This window comes from Prionailurus bengalensis, chromosome E2, assembly GCF_016509475.1.
Source record: "Prionailurus bengalensis isolate Pbe53 chromosome E2, Fcat_Pben_1.1_paternal_pri, whole genome shotgun sequence".
NCBI classification, from domain to species: domain Eukaryota; kingdom Metazoa; phylum Chordata; class Mammalia; order Carnivora; family Felidae; genus Prionailurus; species Prionailurus bengalensis.
In genome coordinates, this window is record NC_057352.1 from 60,863,853 (window position 1) to 60,884,232 (window position 20,380).

The following is a 20,380-nucleotide window of genomic DNA, read 5'->3' on the forward strand; positions in this document are numbered from 1 at the left end:
GCCGGTGTCCCACGCCCTGGGCCGTGTGGCCCAGGGTGGGTGCCTTTGCCTTCTCTGGACCTGGATGCCCTCATCTGTGAAGGACACCTCTGAACAGATGGCACGTGAGGGCCCTCCCGCTCGAGGGCCCGCGTGGCTCCAGCTCCCACCATCTGCGTTCCAGAATCCACCAGGCCTGAGGCTGGGCCAGGGCACCCAAAGTGAGGGCACTGAGGATTCAGGGAACCTCAACCCCCACCTTTGAGGCCTGAGCACCTCCTCCCAGGGTGCCTTCCAGGTGCCAACCTGGAGGACTTCAAAAGGTCTCCAGGCAGGTGGCAGGTGGCATGACCACCCCCCGCCCCATCCTCCCTGCAGAAGCGGAAGGGGCAAGTATGTGAGGTGTCCGAACCTGTGCAGACAGGGGGCCGGGAGGGGGTGGGGGTGGAGGAGCCACCGGAAACCACACGGACAGACTTAGGCCCCCGGTTTTGAAAATAGTGCGGAGTGCATCGGGCGCCTCCGAGCGGCTCAGCGCTGCCAGGCCGGGGTGGGCTGGTGAGGGGCGCGGGCCCGGGCTTGGTGGCTCCATACCTTTCCCATCAGGGACCCCGATCGCCAGAGCGCGTCCCATGAAACAGACACCTAGGAAGAGTGCTGCTAAAAATAGCTGGGGGGGTGGGGGGGGTGGGGGTGGGGGGACGCAGGGTTTGAAGTTTGTAACCGAAGCCGGCTGTGCCTGGGGGCCGACCGCGCGCGCTGCCCAGGGCTGGGCGGAGGGCCCCCCGGAGCACCCAGCCGCTGCCGGGAGCTTGTTCGCGAGGATTGGCCCCGCGCGCGCGGCCCGACCTGGGAAGCGGGTGGAGGCCGCTCCCCTCCTCTCCCCACCCCGCCCGCAGGGGCAGAGCGCGGCGCAGCAGCAGCGGCGGCGGGGCGGCTCGGTGCCCGGCGGGCGGGCGGCCCGTCTGCGCGGCCCGGGCGGCCTGCGGTCGGGATGAGGACTGCCCTCCGCGCCCAGAGCGCCGGGGCCGCCGCGGCCGTGCCGGGAGCTCGATCGTGTCCGCCAGCGCGGCGAACGGAGCGGGGCCCTTGGAGCGGGAGGTGAGTGTGGCCGCGCGGCGCCTGGGCAGTGCGCGGGGACCGGGGGTTTGCGCGGCGGGTCACCTGGCCGCCCACGACCCGCCACGTCCCGGGCGCCCTCGGCGGCGCGCTCCGGCGGGGCCGGGCGACCCTCCCCGCGGCCCCCCGACCCCGCTCGCCCGGCCCGGGACGCGCCGCGCCGCGAACGCCAGGGCGCGCCGGGGGCTCGGCGGGGGCCGCGGCGCTTCGAGGCCGGCCTCCGCCCTGCCCGGCGCCGCTCGCGGAGCCCGGGCCGGCCCCGCGGGGCACTTCGCAAAGTGCAGCCCAGCGCCCGCCGCTGCGTGCCCGCCGGGGCCGCAGAGCGGGGCCTCCGGAAAGCCGGGCCTCCGGGGAGCGGGGCCGGGGCGGGGGCGCGCGCGCGGCCGCGGGCCGGCTCATTCATTGCGGGCCGGAGCGGCTGCCCCCACCCCCACCCCCACCCCCGGAGCCCGGCTGCCGCCTCCTCCGGGCTGCCCCCGGGGCGTGCCGCCCCCGCGCTCGGCCGGGCGCGAGCTGGCCAGGGCGGCAGCGGGGGCAGCGCGCGGGCCCGGGCGGGTCTTTCGGGCGCCCGGGGCTCCCCGCCGCTGCGCTCTTGCGGGGAGGCCACGCGGCGCCCACACCCGGCCCGCGCCCCTGGCCGACCGGGCGCGCCTAGGGAGTCGGGCCGGAGGGACCCGTGGGGACGCGGCGCCGCGCGGCGGCGGCCGGAAGGGAAGGCCAGCCGGGGCTCGCTTCCCAGCGAGGTCACCCAGACCCTGCCCCCGCACCCTGGGCCACGGAGGCAGCGGGGTCGGAGGGACAGACGGGGCTTCGCTTGGGCTGGCCTCCTGCGCTCTGGCGGTGGCTGAGGCCCTTAACTCCTTGCAGACCGCTCTTCGGCCGCTGGCTCGGGACCGGGTAGGGACTGTGCCACGTGTTACTGTGTGGAAGGCTTCTGTCCTGGTCCGTGGTACCCCTAGTGTCGGTGAGGAAACCGAGGATCAGAGAGGTTAGGTAACCCGGCCGATGCCGCACAGCCAGAGAGCGGCAGGGGCTGGTGCCTCTCGCCGTGCCCTCACTACTGCCTGTCGGTTGAGCAAATGCAGACGGAGCCCTCTCTGTGCCCCACGCCACCCCAGGAGCCCCCAACCCAGCAAGCCCCTGCCTCCCCGATAACAAACCAGACAAGCAGGTAAAATGCCAGCTTGGTATCAGACTGGGGCGGGGGAGGGGGGAGGCTGGCGGGAAGCTGGGACAGATTACAGTCTTAGGAAGGAAGGGCAGCCAGGGCAGCCCCTGAGGTGCCCAGGAAGGAGGGCGTGCCCTCGTGTGCCATGTGCCCGGCCTGGCAGCTTCCAGAAGCACAGGGCAGAGCTTGTCGAGAGCCTCACCCGGGGAGGAGTGTGTGAGGCAGAAAGGAGGCTGGGGCACCTCGAGGGGAGCGCGCGGCCCCCACAGCATCTGGGCTGGGGGGGGGGGGCGGAGGCACCGTCGAAGGGTGAGTGGCCCCTCTGCCTATAGCCCGGGTTGGCTGCAGCCAGGGGCAGCGTGGGAGCCGGCAAGTCCCGGGAGTTCAGGGTCAAAGACAACTTAGAGATCAACTTAGAGACAACTCCCTCATCACTGCCCCAGTTTCCCCCAGACCCTGCCTCCAGGTTGCTGCCTCTGCTTGAATGCCCCCATCGACGGGGACCTCACTGCCTGTCACAGCCACCCATCCCATGGTCCCACCCCTACAATGTGCCGGAGGTTATGAGAAGGCTGTACTGCAGATTGAGGGAAAAGCCTCCTACCTGTGGTTTCTGTCGACTCCGGTCCTGTCATCCTGAGGAGCACACGGCACATCAGGTTAAGTCTTACACACGGTTGCCTTTGGAGAATGTTAATAGAGAGATTATGTCCCCTTGAAGCCTAATCGTGTCGGGTCCTGCGCCTTTTCGGACTTGACATTCCGGGTCAGGCATCATCCTGCCTCCCTCCCTGGGAGAAAGTCAGCGGGTCTCCTCCCCGACTTCACGTCCGCTCAACACCGGGGTGGCCTGGAAGCAGAGACCTGTTCCCACCTCCTTGCCTCTGGAACCCCGCCACCTTTGATGGTGCCAAAGAGACATCAGTTCACACTGTGGATTCCTCCGGAGCCCGGAGACTTCCTAGCCAAGCCCCACCCCCACCTTCCTCCTGGCTTTGACTCTTACTGAGATTCGGTTACCCGTCTGCTTTCTCTCCGAGATGAGGGGCTCAGAGTTCAGGGGAGGTGGTGCAGTGGGGAAGGGTGCAGGCTCCAGGAGCAGCTGCCCGGGGCTGTGTGGGCAAGCCCCCAGCGTCCCTGAGCTCGACGTCTCCATCAAGAGAGTGGGGAGACCTGCCCGGGCCCAGGGGCGGGCCGAGGTACCGGGCACCCACAGCACGGGCCTGACACGCTGCGAGCACAGCAGATGCTACCTCTGGTGGTCCCCCCCCCCCCCACAGTGGCCGTGGAGACCCGCGGGGCCCGTGGGAAGGACCCTGCAGGCGCAGCCGGGGCCCTGCCGGGGGCTCCTTCCCCACTTCTCCCCGGCCCACCCCAGCCGGCTGGCCCACCTCCACTTTGGTTCATTGTACATGGGTGCAGAAGGGACGAGACCGGGAAGGGTGTGGCCAGCTCCCCGTCCCACCGCTGCCGACAGCTAAAGCTGGAAACCTGCATTCCAGGCTGGCCGCCGTCCCACCCCGTTCTCCTCCCTGACCGCGGTCCCCGGGGCCCGTTCTCGGGACGCTGCTCCCCCTTTCCACCTCCTGCCTGTGACCTCACCCCCCGCCCCCCCGCCGACACCCAGCATCCTGTTTCCCTTCTCCACCTGCCAGCCGCCTCCTTGCCATGGCGTGTGGTCCCCTGCCCCATCAGAACTGCCCTCTGCTCCGCCCTCAACCCTTCCGGCATCCCACCCTTCGTCGGGGGTGGGCAGTCACATGTCCGCCTTTCAAAGCCCTGTCCCTGCCGAGCCCGACGGAGGGGCTCTCAGCCCACACTGGCCGGGGGAGCCTGGGGTCCTGTTGCCAACCAAATTCTCTGGTAGAACCCGCTGACTGTGTGTTGGAGGCTGAACGGAGCGTGGTGGAGGATGTAGGATAGAGACGGACAGCCTCGCAGGTGCCAAGGTCCTGTTTCTTTGGCCTGTCCCTTGCTGGTTTATCCTCACTGTGTCTCCGTAGCCGTGGCTGGGGTGACAGATACTGTCCTCAGGGACCGATTGCAATCTTACACTTTAGTCCCACCGTGAGGTCAGCTGAGGACCCACCGTTTCCCTGGGTAGAAGGAAGAGTGGGCCTGTACAGTTGAGCAGGTCGTTCACTGCACAAGGACACCCAGCCCAGACTCTGCTCAGGAGGCGTCTGCACGCTGTGGGGCCGTGTCCACCCAGGGAGCCACCCAAAGGTACCCAGAGTGGGAGTGGCGGTCACACTTTAGACCGCTGTCCTTGCTCCTGAGGACGTCACTCTCATCCTATCACGTACGGGCGCGGGAAGCCGCCCCTTCTGGGGGCCGGAGAGGCAGACCTCTATCACCGCTGGCCTAGGCTTCCCTCCTCCCCCGTCGGTGCTGCAGAGCGTCCGGGACCCTCAGTATTGTGGGTCAACGTCCCTCTCTTGTAGATGCTCCCTTGGCCCGGGCACGTCAGGGCAGCTCTGGGGAGGGCTAGGAAGCGGGGTGGCAGGCCAGGCAGGGGACCCCCCCGTCCCACTTCCCAGCCACCGGAGAGTGAGGTCAGCGACTCCATTGGCCGTTTGGGGGCCGTGACCCCGGCGTCAAGCTATAGGTTTTCTGCTCACTAGTCACCCAGCCCTTGTCGGGATTGAGAGGGTCTCTGAGGATGACACCCCTGTTCACACAGATCAAGCTTTGGGAAGGGGCGTCCCAAATAGGAGCTCCGTGTATGACCATGGGGTGGGGGGTGGGGGTGGGGGATGGCAGGGCTCGTCCGGGGCCCCGGGCTTTGCCGTCCAACCCTGATGGTGGCCCCAGGCCGCCTTGCCACCCTGTTTCCCATCACCCAGTGCTCGAAGCCTCTGGGAGCCGCCGCAGAGCCGTGCCCCCTCCCCCAGGGCGGCCTCCTCTCGCGGGGGGCCTGGAGGGGGAGCAGCGTGGGCGCGGGGACCCCTCAGAGCTCCCGGCCAGCGCCCGCGCTCTGGCTGCGAGGCCAGGACTAGGCAGCAATGCCCCATGGGGGCCGGGTGAAGCCGCCTTCCGGGCACAGCTGGACCCCAGGGACGGCGGCCGGCGCGGGGCGGAGGCCGCGGGGCCGTGAGGGGGCGCCCCCGACAGCGGCCCCCTCCTCACCCCTCGGGCCCTGCTGCGGGGCGGGCGGGACAGGCCAGGACGGGGACATTCCATCCCTGGCCGCCTGCTCCCAGCCTGTGTCCTGACTCAGGGCTCCTCACAGGGCCCGTGTCCCAGGCAAACAGGCCAAACAAAATCCACATTCATGAGCGGCCACTGAGGCTTTCCGACAGCCTGGGTACAGATGCCGCCTGCAGATGCGGCCGCTGCATTTTCCACATTCCTCCAGGGCCGCTGGGCCAAGGTGTCCGTGTGCAAACAGCGCCCGCCCCCCCGGCCCCCGTGTGGCTGGCCGGGAGCCGCCCCCTGGGGACCCTGCGGAGCGGGGCTTCTCTGGGCTCGTGCTGGGGCGGTGGGGGGGCGGGGGTGTTGGTGCCGAGACCCCTGACTGGACGGGGCGGAGGGGGCCCAGGGCCGGGGCCAGGTGCTGGGGGACGTGTCCCCTCGGCAGGGGCGGTGTGCCAGCTGCTGGTGGACCATCCCATGTCCTCGGTCAGCCCGACACGGTGGGGACACCTCGCAGGGCACCCGGCTCACCCTCTCAAAGGGCAAGTGCTGTGGCTTTAGTGCCTTCACGAGGCTGTGCAACCACGACCACTGCCTCCTTCTAGAACACTTTCATCCCCCCGGAAAAAAACCGTGCACCCTGTGGCGGTCACCCCCCGCCCCCCCCCCCCCGCCCCCGTCGGCCCTGGAAACCACGCCTCCACTTTCGGCCTCTCTGGATGTGCCTGCTCAGGACATTTCACATGAATGAAATCACAGTGTTTTTCTTTCTGCGACCGCCTGACGTTTTCTGGTCGTGACGTCATCACGGGGCGTCCGCGTTGTGGACGCTTCGGTGCCTCGTCCCTTTTTGTGGCTGAGTAATACTCCGCTGTGCGGCCGGACCCCGTCGTGTGCATCACATCCACCGGCGGCTCTCGGCTGCCGCCGGGGGGCATGTGTGAGCGCGTCTTTGTGGGGCGTGTCTCTGTACTTCTCCAGGACGGGGTCCGGGAGCGGGACCCCGGGGTCCGCGGCGGCACACAGAAGGGGAAGTCGAGGCAGAGAGAGTGGCAGTCACGGCCTCAGGGACTGTCCTGCAGGACGCTCTGCCCTCTGGCCCCTGCCCCAGCCTGAGGCTTCTCCTGGGCACCCGCTGTCCACACACGTTTCCTGTTCTCTTCCTCACAGCGTCCCTGGAGGGAAGGGCCCAGACCCTCAGGGAGGGACCTGCTACAGTGCCGGAAACTTCTACCGCTCTTCCTTCTCCCAGCCTTCCCCGCACACTGCAGAGAGGGAATAATTGCATAATTATGGGGCACTGACCCCAGGAGACCCAAACATCACTCACCGAGGTCTGGTGATCAACGGGGCTTTAGCTCTGGCCTGCCCCAACCCGGACCCAGGGACCCCCGAGCCTGTCCTGTGGCTCTTTTCAGAGTTCCAGAATGCACGATCCGAATGGACATACCCAGTAAGTACCAGAATCCACCACTCTTACCCCAGAGAGGTGAAGACATCTGCCCGAAACCCACCCAGCAGGGAGCTGTCAGAGGCCAGGCCACCTAACCTGACGCCGGGCACACAGGGCAAGGGGCGCCCGCCTTCCCCGGCTCTCGCGGGCAATGGCTGACAGGCGCTCCGGGGCACCGCCAGGCTGGCCCTTGCTGAGCGGTATCTCGCAGGGACACAACGGCAGCAGGGTCAGAGGTGCTGGGGGCTCGGCGTCCCCCTGGGCCGTCTGACTTCTCCTCAGCCATACGTAACCGGTGCTCAGAGTCCCCCCAGGACAACCACAGTGCTGGGCGCCCTCTGTGCGTCCCGCATGTATCTAGCGGCCACCGGCACACGGCCGCTCGGGGGCCAGGCTGTGCTCCGGTGCCCCCCGCCCCCACTGCGACAGTTCACAGTCTGGCCGGGGCCGTCGGGGATGCGGGCAGTGGCTTTGCGCTTAGCACCCGGAGGAAAGTCAGCAGGTGCCTGACGGGGGCCTCTGGTGGATGAGACACAGGAAGTGGGGGGCCACCGACTCTAGAAAGAGGAGGGCAGGACCGAGGGGGGCCGGCCCCACTTTGGGAGAGAGCCCTCCAGCCGCCGCTCTGACAGGGCTCCCATACCACAGCACAAGCCCGTGGCCCCTTTGCCCCAGGCCACGAGGGGCCCATGAGGGGGCAGCCGAGGAGAGGAAGACACCCCCGCGGGGTCCTTGGCCAGCTCTGGGACAGTCACCACCAGTCCCCACTCAACATGTGTGCATCGGGGGTGTGAGCCTGCACCTGTGTGCACACGTGTGTGCCTGCATGTTCACGTGTGAGTGTGCCGTGAGCACGTGCGTGTGTGTGCGTGAGAGCATCACTGTGTCTGAGAGCGGGCACGTCTGCAGTTCTGCGCGAGCCAGGGACCAAGGTGCACGGGCAGTTTTGAAAGTGATGGGAGCCGCATCTAAGGACGTGAAGCCAACGGATGCAGTTCGTTTTCTGTAACACGTGACACCCGAAATCGCATCATCGCGGCGCTCAGGGTAAAACCAAGGCAGAGTCCCGTGCGTGTTTTATGTCTAATCGGAGTCTTCGCTCCGACCAGCCCCTCACGGGCTCTCAGTGTGCCTGTGGCCGCCGCGCACCTCGGCGTCCGGGTGTCCCTCAACCGCGGAGCCCCTGGATGCCCATCCCCCCACACCTCTTCCCCCACGGCCTCCAGGAAGCCCCTCCAGACTTCCGTTCCTTCTCTGAGCCTCGGTTTCTCAGACTGGGGTCAGTGGCCCCAGATCAGACGCCCGGCCTCGCCCAGCTGTGCGATGGGGTGGCCCTGGGACCTGCCTCTTAACAAGCTCCCCTGGAAACCGCGCCCACGTGCGGCTCAGGACCCGCTGAAACTCTCACCTTTTCTTCCCTGGATGCCGTGTTCCTGACACCCGGGGTGGCACCACGCCCCTTGCTCACCGCCAAACCGTGGCTCCGTGCTATTTTTCCCTTCTCGTGATGTCCAGAAAACTCTTATCCATCCTTCAAAACCCGCCTCCTCTCTGAGAAGGTCCCCCCCCCCCCCGAGGCGGCACAAGTCCCCTTCCCTCCTTCCTCCCTTCTAAATCCACCCTGTGTGTGCCGGTCCCACGTCTCAAGTCCCCGGGGTGCCTCTCCTCTCTGAGCGCCTGGAGCCCGGCCAGGCCCAGGCACGGAGCAGCCTCGGAGCGTAGATGCGGAATGAATCTGGGCGCGCGTGGGCGGGACGGTCTCTCTGCAATCTCAGTAAACATCTGGCCGCGGGACCTGGCAGGAAGCTGACCTCGCGGGTACCACTCGGCTGGCAGCTGTGCCCCATTTATAAATACACGCTAAACGCGGACCGGCCCACGTGCATTCCTGCTCCCCGCCCTGGAGTGCCCTCCCAGCGGAAGAAAGACAGCCGGCGGCCCTCTGCGCCCGGCCACGGCGGTCACTCCCGGTGAGTGGGAGCGTGCCCGCCGCAGGGTCAGCTCGGGGCCTGCGGAATCCGATTGTTATCTGAGCGCGCTCGCCGACGTGCCCGTTGCCGAGGCTGCATTTAGCACTGGGAAAGACTCCCCATCCCAGCAGTGTGCTTTTCTTGGATGTCTAGGCTGTATTTATGCCGGGCCGGTGCCTGGGGAATAATTAACGTCTCAGAAGCTCCCGGAGGGGCCCGCCGTTGAGCACTGGGCACCTGGGTCTGTGCGTTTAGGCCTGAGGACCTCCTGTGCCTGGCCCCCCAGAGCAAGTAAAGAGCGAACCCGGACTTTCCCCAGGCTGCTCTGAGCTGAGCCCCACGGGGACCAGGAGACCCCATCGCGGAGGGGCTGGAGGAGGGGCTCAGGGTGAGGGTCAGCCGGGCAGGCGTGGGCCTTCGTCCCAGCATTTCGCCTCCTCCAGCCTCGGTCCCCCCACCCGTCCCTGGGCCTCACAAGTCCTGCCCCCCCAGGAAGTGCTTTGCAGCCGTGGGGCAGGACCGCTGTCTGGCAACTGGCCTCGTTCCCGCAGAAGGCGGCGTGAACGCCCCTTGCCCAGCTTTCTGGCCACCGGGTGTCTCAGGCCCGTGCCATCAGGGACAGTGGCAAGGCCGCCGGGTGTGGGGCAGCCGTGGGGCCTCGGCAGGAAGGGGTTCGCCGTCTGTTCCCGGCGCCGTCCAGAGAAGCAGGGTGCGAGGTAGCCGGTCGCTTCAGATCCCTCAGTGGCTTCGTGTGGAAAAGAAAGAGGGGTCGCGAATTTCGTGAAGATTTTCTTTAACCGACGTAACAAAATACCCTCATCCCAACGTGTAGTCTGCGTTTGTGAGAGTTGTCAGGGGTCCCCAGGGTGGAAGGCCGGGCACGCGCACACGTGCGGGGCGCCACGGCGTGGCAAGCACCCGGGGCAGCCCGCAGGATGCCCGGACGCCCCACCAGCAGGTGCACCAGCCGGCTCCTGCCCCTCGCTCCCTCGGGCCACGTGGGCATCTCCCCCGCCGGCCGGCGAGCATCTAGAACCAGCCGGGCCTGGTCGTTTCATGGCCCTGGAAGGCAGGGGACGTGCAGCGGTGTCCACGGAAACTCGGGCCGCAGGATTGTGCACGGTCATTTGCGTGTGGTCTCTGTCCTCGGGGTCCCCACAGGCACCTGGCCCATCCCAGAGCGCCCAGACCTCTCAACCTGTCCCGTACCCCCTCCCTGCTCCCCTGTGCCCCCCTGACTCCCCTGTGCCCCCTCCCTGCTCCCCCGTGGCCCCTCCCGACTCCCCTGTGCCCCCCTGACTCCCCTGTGCCCCCTTCCTGCTCCCCCGTGCCCCCTCCCGACTCCCCTGTGCCCCCCTGACTCCCCTGTGCCCCCTTCCTGCTCCCCTGAGCCCCCTCCCAACTCCCCTGTCCCCGCTCCCTGCTCCCCTGTGCCCCCTCCTTGCTCCCCTGTGCCCCCCAACTCCTCTCTTCCCCCTCCCAGGTCCCCTATATCCCCTCCAAGCTCCCCAGTACCCCCTCCCGACTCCCCTGTGCTCCCCCCCAACTCCCTGCTCCCCCTTCCTGCTCCCCTGTGCCCCCTCCCGGCTCCCCTGTGGTGGCTTTGCACCCACTGGCCTCCCTGCCCTGGGACCTGGGCCACACTGCCTCACTGCTGGCTCAGGTGGCCCCCGGGGGTGAAATGGCCCCGCACCCCTCTACCTGGCGGCAGACCGTGTAGGCGGGGCCTCAGGGGCAAGTTTCTCTTCAATCACAGACGGCCAGTTGGGAAGCTCGGGAAACAGGGCGATGTAGGTGCAAGCAGGCCTGTGTTACCGCGGGTGGTTTGTGTATATGAACACGGCCCCGGGCGAGTTGCGCATGATACTGTGTGCCACACACATGTCATGTTGCGCGACTCGGTGTTAAACGTACGACCGTGGCTGCGTGTGTGCAAACCGCGCACCTGGCCTGTGTGTGCCGTCCTGGGCACCACATTCCCGGCACCGTGCTAGGACCACGCCCAGATGGCTGCTGTTCTCACGGACCCCCCTGGCTGGGTCACGGGAGCGCCCTGGGATTGGAGGCTCGAGCTGCACGCCCAGCAAGGAGAAGGGCTTGAACCCAGACACGCGAATCTAAAGTCCCCTGGCACCCGCGTTTGGTCGTCCTGCAGCCCGGGGCCGGCGACCTTCCGGAACATGTGCCCCCAGCCCCGGGAGGTCGTTGTAGGTAGGTCCCGCCCAGTGGCCCCGGTCGGTCAGAGCACTCGCTGCCTTCAGACGGCCCCCGGCCGCCCCTCTAGACACGTGTCCCTGAAGGTCACGACCCTGAGCTATCCGAGGTGAGCTCTGCCTCACCTTCCCTGGCTGGTCACCCCCCCTGCGGGTACGTGCGGCTCCTGGGGGGCTTAGGAGGGGTCAGGCCTGCACCGGGCAGACACCCACGGGGATGCCCTGCACCCCTTCAGCACCTCCACGACCTGCCTTCCACTGCCACTCGGTCACTTCTCCTTGTAACCCTACTTGTAGCTTGGCCACCAGCCGTATGTTCACATCCTGGTGCTTTGGGTGACTGCCAAGTGACAGAAACACAAGTCACACAGCGTGAAAGGGACCTACTGGCTGGTGGGACTGAAAATAACTTGGAATGACAAGTGGGCTTCAGGCACTGTTGGATCCAGGTTCCCAGACAGCGCCTCAGGAGTCAGCCTCTCTTCGTCTCACGGCTCTGCCTTCCTCTGTGTTGACCCCACTCTCGGGAGACCCTCCGGAGGGTGACAAAAAGGCCCCCACGGCTCAGGCCCTGTCCTGCCTGCCACCACCCCAGCAAGAGGTCCCAGGGAAGCCTCTCGTTGGTGAAATCTACGCCCACTGTCCACTCCGTCTGCATGACCCAGGGACAGATGCAGGGCCCTGGGACGGGTCTGGGTCACGTGGGCTAACCTTTCTTTCCTTCTCCCCCAGTCTTCGGCCCTTTGTCCTGTGGGTCTGCTGGCTCCCTCCCAGCTACTGGGGAAGGTCAGGCTAAAGAAGGAGGGATATTGAGCTGGAAAGTTTCAGGATTTTCCCATAGGTCTGGGAACGCCGGGCTGTGCACCTTCCTACGTTCGGGATCTTTGCCCAGCAAATAAATACGAATCCAAACATTTATGTAAGTATTATGTACGTATATGTGAGATGGAGGAGAGTGGTGGGTAGTTATGTAGGTAGTCAGTGAAGGGATAGAGACAGAGATAATAGAGTGATAGGTGATAGGTCGATAGATGATTGATTGATAGATGATTGATTGATAGATCAGTAGATGATAGGTCAATACACAGATAGAGGTATAAATGGATATAAACATAGCTAGATAGATGATAGATGGATAGATTCTCCCCTGCAAGATTTCTTTTGGACATTTGAATCGAGGTCTCAGTGGCCGCAAACGTTGGCATTCCCAGCCTGGGATGACCTCGGGCCCCTCCTGTCCCAGACGGGCTGGGCCTGGGTGTGTGGGAGTGACGACAGACAGGAACCCAGCCTCCAGCCTGCCGCTGGGGCCAGACCCTGAGGCACAGGTCAGGCACCTCTGTTGCCGTGCAGGGCCACGCGTGGGAGAGGGTGCCGCCCCACCAGGCTGGCAGTGCAAGGCCTCGTCGACATGCTGGACAGAGCCCGGTCGGAGAAGACAAAACAAAATGCTCAGAAAATGCTCTCTATGGGCAAATAAAGAAAATGCCGGAAGAAGCGATCCGTCCGCTTCCCCGGCTGGGGCCTTTGATCCCAGCCCCCTGGCCGTGCAGTCGGAAGGATCCCTCTGTGCCGTCTGCCTCTTCACGGTGACCGGCGGGGGGCCCGGGGGTCCGGTCTTCCTGCCCCTCACGTCCCATGCTGGCCCCGCACGCAGGGCACGGACGCGAAGTCCGGGGAGCTGTGGGGCAGGAGTGCGGCCGGCACCCCAGGAGGGAGACAGGACTTCCAGGCAGGAACTTAGATCTCACTCAGCCTGAGCATCTAGGGTGGGACCTGTGACCACGCGGCCAGATCAGATCCACATCCCTTCCCTCCAGCAGAGGGACCATTTTCATGGGTCTGGGGACAAAGCAGGTGATGGCATTGCAGCCAGTGGTCCCCGGGCAGCACTCACCGTGCTGACGGCCTGACCCGTGCCGTCTCATTTAGTGAGCAGCCACCCCATGGGGCTATGTTATCCCCGTTAACAGATGAGGACACTAGAGCCGAGGGCCCCCGAGTACCACAGCTGTCTACTGCTGTGTAACAAACAGCCCCAAGCCCCGAGTCTTTGGACGACAATGTATCACTTCATGGCTCCGCAGGCTGGTGGTGGTGCTGCTGCTGGCCCTGCCCAGGCCACTCAGGGGCTGCATTTGGTTGGCACGTGGGCATGTAACCCTCAAGTTTGAGCAGAGGCCAGCTGGGCCACTCCGAGAGCACCCCAGGCAGCCAGCCCTCTCTCCCAGGTGTGCCTGCTTTGGAGACCCTCCAAGCCCAGCAGCCTCCTCAGAGGGATCAGTCTCTCCAGATCAACCCGGCTGTGAGAACAGCGGCAGAGACAGGAGGCCTTGGGTGGGCTCAGCCATGCGCTGGCTGGTGGCCACAGCGTGGGACCTCTAGTCCGAGACTCAGGACACGGGATTGCACCCCACTCCATCCGTGCCTCTTGGTGTCCTAGGCAGGTCGCTTTGCCTGTTTGGGACATCGGCAGTCAGCCTTGCTACCAGGGTAGCATGGGAGTGTCTTCATGGACCCTGGCACGTTCGAGCAGGCCCAGAGAGGGCAACCAGGGACGGCACAGGGGATAGGAAGGGGCCTAGAGACAGCAGGCCACTGTCCCCTTCTAGGGGATGCAGGAGCATCTACTCCAGGGGAAGGACAGGCCACGTCATGGGTCAAGTCTGGCTCCCCAACCCCTAGCCTCAGCTCTGGCCTACAAGGCCCGGAGATCCTCCGCAGGCTCAAGCAGAAAGACCACATAAGGTCCCTCCTCCCACAGGACCCCAGGCTGAGCAGGAGTGAGCCTATGGGAGGGGACAGCTTGTCCCTTCTCCCAGCCATGGGACAGAGGCTGTTGGTGGTAGTTCTATGGGCACCCAGGCCACCCAGCTCCAGTCATGTCAGGTTTTCTTTCAGGGTATTAAGGGTTACATGATGGGGCACTTGCTTACTCCCAAGATTTTGCTCCGTCAGCCCTACAGTGAGCCAAGGCTAAAGTCCAACACTTGAGACCACAGACCTGAATTCTAGTCCTGACAATGAATAGATGGCTGAGTAGGTGAGTGAGGTGGGAGGGCAGATGAATGGGTGGATGGATGGATGGATGGATGATAAATGGGTGTGTGGGTGAATGGATGGAAGTATAGGTGGATGGATTGGTGGATGGGTGGGTAGATGGATATGTGGAAGGATGGATGGATGGATGGATGGATGGATGGATGGATAGATGGATGGATAGATGGATGGGTAGGTGGATGGGTGGATGGATGGATGGATGGATGGATGGATGGATGGATGGGTAGGTAGATGGATTGGTGGATGGTGGGTAGATGGATATGTGGAAGGATGGATGGGTGGATGGATAGGTGGGTGGGTGGATGGATGGATGGATGGATGGACAAATGGACAGATGGATGGATGGACAGATGGATGGATGGTTGGATGGATGGATGGATGGATGGATGGATGGATGGATAGGTGGATGGGTGGGTGGATAGGTGGATGGATGGATGAATGGATGGACAAATGGATGGATGGATGGATGGATGGATGGATGGATGGATAGGTAGATGGATTGGTGGATGGTGGGTAGATAGATATGTGGAAGGATGGATGGATGGATGGTTGGATGGATAGATGGATGGGTACATGGATGGATGGATTGTGGAAGGATGGATGGAAAGATGGACAGATGGATGGATAGATAGGTGAGTGGATGGATGGATGGATGGATGGATGGATGGATGGAAGGATGGATGGATGGGTGGGTGGATGGATGGATGGATGGATGGATAGGTAGATGGATTGGTGGATGGTGGGTAGATGGATATGTGGAAGGATGGATGGATGACTGTGTTTTCCAGGCATTGTGAACCTGCCAAACTAGGCCCTGTCCCCCAGGAGCTTCCCATCTTACACAGGAAGCCAATTAATCCAGGTGAACAGGTGGATGGAGGTCATGAACAGGCACTGCACTTGTTGCTGGATGATGAAGTCACAGAAATGTGATGAGGGAAGATGACAAGGAGACAGTCTAGGGACACTGCAGTGGGAAGGGGACACTCTGTGGGTGTGTCCAGTTTGAGGGCGCTCTGGAGACAGAGATCGTACATCCCAAGAGAACCTCAGTTTCCCCTGAGCCAACACCTGTGTCCCAGGCCTCCACGTTACCCACTTTCCTGGGGCCTCACGATGGCTGCTCTCCTGGGGGTACAGAGAGGGGCCAGGCTCTGTGCATCCCCACTTGTCTTCCTCACCCAGTTCATCCCCCGGTCAGGAAACAAGCCGGGGAGGGTGGCTGGGGGCTAACCCAGGGTCATGCAGCCAGTCAGGCTTTCCGGGGGGTCTCTGCTGACTCTCATCCGACCGGCCTGCGCAGAACAGAAAGACCCCATAAAAAGGCCGGTCAGCCCTAGAAAGATAAAACTCTAAATGCCAACACCCAGCCGCACATACCAGAGGTCAAATATGTGGGAGATGTGTATAGATCAGGGCACTTTCAACTTTTACAAGGTCCAGACCCTTGGAGGGGGAGGAGGAGAGAAGTGCAGAGCCCAGGACCCCAAGTCCCAAGGCCGGGGCGGTGGCGTGAGCGGGTGCGCCCATTCAGCCTGGCGACCACGTGTCCCAGTTTGCCAGACTTGCGCCTGCTGTCCTACAACCCTAGGTGTTTCTTTTCTTGACACAGGAGCCCTCATAGTTGTGCAGACCACTGTGAGTGGGTTTGGTAGCCCCGCCCCCATTCTTATTCCGGCTGCATTTTTCAAAGCGAATCCCAGATGCCAGATCACTTTGCCTGTAAAGACTTCAAGAAAAGCAGTTGGCCCTTGGGGACAAACCGGTGGTCAGCAGTTGGGTGTTTCAAAGAGTGTATTAATGCGTTACCGGTGTGAATGAGTCGTTGGCTTTTTTCATTTAAACTAGAGTGAATTTGAGGCCTTCCCTGTGGCCATATCCCTTTTCAGCCACATTCTGCGGGGCCCTCTTGGCATGGAGAGGAAGGGACGGCGTCATAGCTGAGCTCCTGGAAGCGGTAGTCCCTGGAGTGTGGACGTCAACCATGCCAGATCCCTCAGGAAGACCCGGAGGCCTTAGAACAATCTGGAAACCTCTGGTGCAGAATGGTTGCTTCGAGGCCCACAGCAGGCACGGGGTTCATGCCACGGGCACAAATGAACGTGCTCACAGGTGGTCTGTCCATGCGGCCGGGTGGGGGACAGAGGGGAGCCGCGGGCAGGAAGCATGGACCACTGGGAGAGAGGTGAGTCCAAGCGACTACATGAGGAGAAAGGTAAAAAGCAAGTCACAGGGCAGGGCAGGCCCCTCAGGACAGCCAGTGGCCGGCCCATGACAAGACCAATGCCCAACAAAGTCACCTGTGGGCCCCCACGTGAGGCTGTATGGGTGAGGACACTTTCCAGCCACAGAAGAATAGAACGTAACTCAAAATGGGTTAAGCAAAGAGGAGACCGTTAGCTCACAAAACTGGGCTCCACGGGGCGTGCTTCAGGCATAGCCGGATCCAGATGTTCAAATAGTGGCATCAGCGTCCAGTCTAATGGAAAGGGAAGGGTTAGCCCCAGCAGAACCACGTGGACAGAGTGGAGAGGAGGGTGGTTCCCCAAAGGAAACCCAAGGTACCGTTGCCAGAAACAGGAAGATGGGTGCTGGGCAGGCAAGAAACAGATGTCCCCACCGAGGGAACTTCTGTGGCTGCAAGGATGGCCCGGGGGTAGAAATGGGGCGAAGCAAGAAGATCCCAGCCCTGAACCTCGGGACACAGCCGCGTGCAGGATGGGGATCGCGAGCTGGCAGCTCCCGGGTCAAATCCACCCAGCGTGTGTGTTTGGCTTGGCCACGGGCTGTTTTAAAATCACAGAAGTCCACGGGAATACCCACGCTTCTGCTGGGGACCTGAGAGAGATGTCCCTGCTGGGGCTGCGATGCCACCGGGACACGGTGGGTGGGGCGGAGCAGCCGAGGCCCCCAGGAAAAGGGCGTGAACACCCCCTACAGCCACCCAGCTCCTGCCTCTCTTGTTCCCGCCCGGCCCCTCGTGGCCCGCAGGGCACTGTGGCGGGGCGAGGCTGGGCGCAGGTCCCCTGCACGGCTGGCACGGCTAAGACCCTGCGGAGCAGCGTCTAGGTGGGTCCTGCGGGCCCTGCGGGTTCAGAGGCCCCCGAGGAAGTGCAGGCGAGGTTGGGAGTCTCCCGCAGTCAAGACCAGCCCCTCCCAGCCGCCCCCGTGGGGTCACTGCCGGCCCAGCAAGTCCTGCCCGGCCCACCCAGGGGCCGAGGTCAGAAGTGCCCTCAGCCCTGCAGCTCTTGGCCCCAGAGGTGGAAAAGCCCCTGTAGTTCAGCGACGGCAAGCTGGCTTCCGCATCCCTCCGCCCCCCAAACACACACACACACACACACACACACACACACACGGGAGTGTCTTGGCAGCTGGCTAGCGCTAACGTGGCTCCATTGCTTTGGGGGACTTTGAAGGAAACTAATTAAAAGCAGCTGAGATGTGAAAAGCTGGAAGGTGGCAGGAGCCAGGGACAACTTTCCACAGGGCTCAGGAGCGAGCCGCCTAGCCGCCGCCACCCCCGCCATGAGCCACCGCGTCCAGCCAGGCCTCCGCGGGCCGAGGGGCGGGAGCGAGTACGTGGTGGTGGCCGTGGGGACAGGCAGGCGGGCAGCGGGGCTTGCTGGGCCGGTGCTGGGGGCGGGGGTCACTTGCTGTGGCTCCTAGAGTGGCCGTCCCCCAAGCCTGGTGCCCTGGACAGCCGCCCTCGGCCAGGGTCCGGGGAGGGGGCTTCATGATCCAGGACAGCGAGGTCGGCAGGAGACCCACGATCAGGTTCTCCCATTGGGAAAGCGGCCCCCGCTGGGTCAGAAAGCCGGACTCCGACCTTTGGGGGGCAAGGGGAGGCGCCGTGCCGTCTGGAAGCTTCCGGATCCTCCTGTGTGCCTCGGCCTTTATCGCGTGGGCTGTTGCTCCGCTAACGCCTGGTGCGCCACCGTGACCAACCGGGTCCCATCCGTGCCATTTACAGGGGTGCCCGGTTGCTTTTATTTCCGACCAAGTTCTTACTTAAAAATGAGTGTAAACATTTTATCTGGGGGAAAAGGACCAAGATGTACCTACAACACGGGAGGTGGCGGCGTCTGCCCGCCAGCCCCTCCAGACACCCCCGAGGCCAGCCCGCGGGCGGCGCTGGGCCGTCCTCTCCTGCGGGACCGCAGCTGGGCCCGGAGCCCCAGCGCCGGCAGCCGGAAGCGGGAGGTGGGCGCGGCGCCGAGACCGCGGGGGCTTGGCTGGCCCGGCGCTACCTTGGGCCTCGTGTTCACCGCGGGCGCTTGCGCCCCATCCGTGGGGCGGCCACGCCCGGAGACCGCCGGTGCGCGGGTCTGTGCCGGGAGCAGGGTGTCGCGGCCGTGGGCGGTGGTCTCTGCTCGGCGGCACACAAAGGAGGGGCACGGGGTGGCAGTTACGCCCTTGACCTCATTGCCGACCCCTCCCAGTGTTCCTGGTGCTGCATGAATTTGTGTCCTTGCAGGACCCACCAGGTATCTGGCCCTGAGCCAGGTACTTGACGTGCGGTATCTCCTTTAACCACCACGTGACCCTGCCGCCGTCGTCCCCAATGTGTGCAAGGGGTCCCTGAGGTGTGGACAGAAGTGTCATTTGCCCGCATGCCTGGATTCCACACTTACACCTGAAGTACTACATATGCTTTGAGAATGTTCCCAGCCCATCCCCAGCCCCACCCATAGACCCCAGATCTGAAAGGAGCCAGAGGCGGTGGTGGCGTCACCATCCCCGAGCTCAGAGCCCAGGGTTGTGCACGGTGACAGGACGTCATCGGTGATAGGACAGAGGGACCACCACGTGCACATACACAGCCTGAGCGTGCACACGCACGTCAGAGTCTCCCACGTGCGTGTGCATGCACACGCATACACACGTGCACGCACACGCGCACCCACACACCCAGGCGCGCGCACGCGCACACACAGGCGCATCCGCACACACACAGATGCACACGCACACCCGCGCGCACACACGCGCGCGCCCACACACGCGCGCGTGCACGCACACAGGCGCAGGCACACGCACGCGTGCACACACGCGCACGTACAGACGCGTGCGCGCGCACACACAAACCGCCCTGACTCCGGCCTCCCTCGCAGGAACCGTGTAACGGGCGCCACCTGCTGGACAGTTGAGGGGACAGGCGTCCTGCAGCCGCGGGGGCCCCCACAGCCTGGCTGAGACCCCAGGTCCCCCCTCCTCCCCGCCCCCCGCCCCGGAGAACCTGCTCAGCCGAGGCCCCGCCATCCCAGCCAGAGTCCCGGGTGTGGGCAGGGCTGGGGGACATTTCTTCTGATGGGAAAAAGGAGTCCCAGAGAGAGGTTTCTATAGCAGCGCCTTTTAAATATCCAAATCGCTGCCTTGTTTCTAGGCCTGTGGTGCACGCGGAGGGCAGTAGGAAATGGATTGTTATCAAAACGATAGTAGGCAAATAATAGCTAACATTCGCTGGAGTGTATCGCGAGCTAAATGCTTTACATACGCCGTGTGATGTGGCCCCATGGACCCCATGAGGTGACCATCAGACCCGTTTACAGGTGGGCAGACGAGGCTCAGAGAGGCCCAATCAGCTGCCTGAGGTCACACAGCCAGGAAATGGTGGCGCCTGGACTTTGAGATGGGCAGACTGGCCCGTGGCCCCCAGCAGGTGAGCGGGGCCAGGACCCCTCTCTCCAGGTCGACCTGCCTCACGGGGTTCACGCCACCCTGCTCCTGCTGACAGGGAGGGGCAGGGCAGAGTCTGACTTTCTAGTGTATGGAGTGGGGTTCACTCCTGCTGTCCCGGAAGAGAGGGGACCCTGGGGACCCAATGCAGGGGGAAGGGAGAGTGGACGAGCACATCACCTCCGCTTCCTCTCCGTCTGGCTGGCGCCCCTCCTGCAGCCCCAACGGGCCCTGATGCTCCCATCCCAGAGCAGCAGGATGTGCGGGCTTGGCTCCGGGCAGCGTCACCCCAAAGTTCGGAGTCACCCTTGGCTGGGGCCGAGACGCCCGGAGGGTCGCCGGCCTGCAGAAAGCTGTGCCCCGCCCCGTCCTTCCCTACCTGACGCTGTCCCCACTCGAGAGCCTGTAATAATCTAGGTCTCTAGAGGTCCCAGGGGCCCGCAGCGGTCTGGGGTCGCAGGACCTCGTGGGGCAGGTCCCCATGCCCACAGCCCCACGAGCACCCCACTTGATTCAGGGGGGGCCTGGGCTGGGTGACTTGAGCCACATGCGCCTCTCAGGCTAGTGGCAGTGCTGAGTGGGCCCCATCCTTGCACAGACCCTCTCTGGC

The 20,380-nt window shown here is 64.1% G+C and overlaps 1 protein-coding gene across 1 annotated transcript in view; it reads left to right on the top strand.

The window, feature by feature from the left end:
* Positions 1 to 739: 739 nt before the first annotated feature.
* The window catches only part of ZNF469 (zinc finger protein 469), a 46,239-nt gene continuing 26,598 nt past the window's right edge, over positions 740 to 20,380 (top strand). The window contains exon 1 of the mRNA XM_043599853.1: positions 740 to 1,080. The gene's annotated coding sequence lies outside the window, so the exon portion shown is untranslated. The remainder of the gene's footprint in view (positions 1,081 to 20,380) is intronic.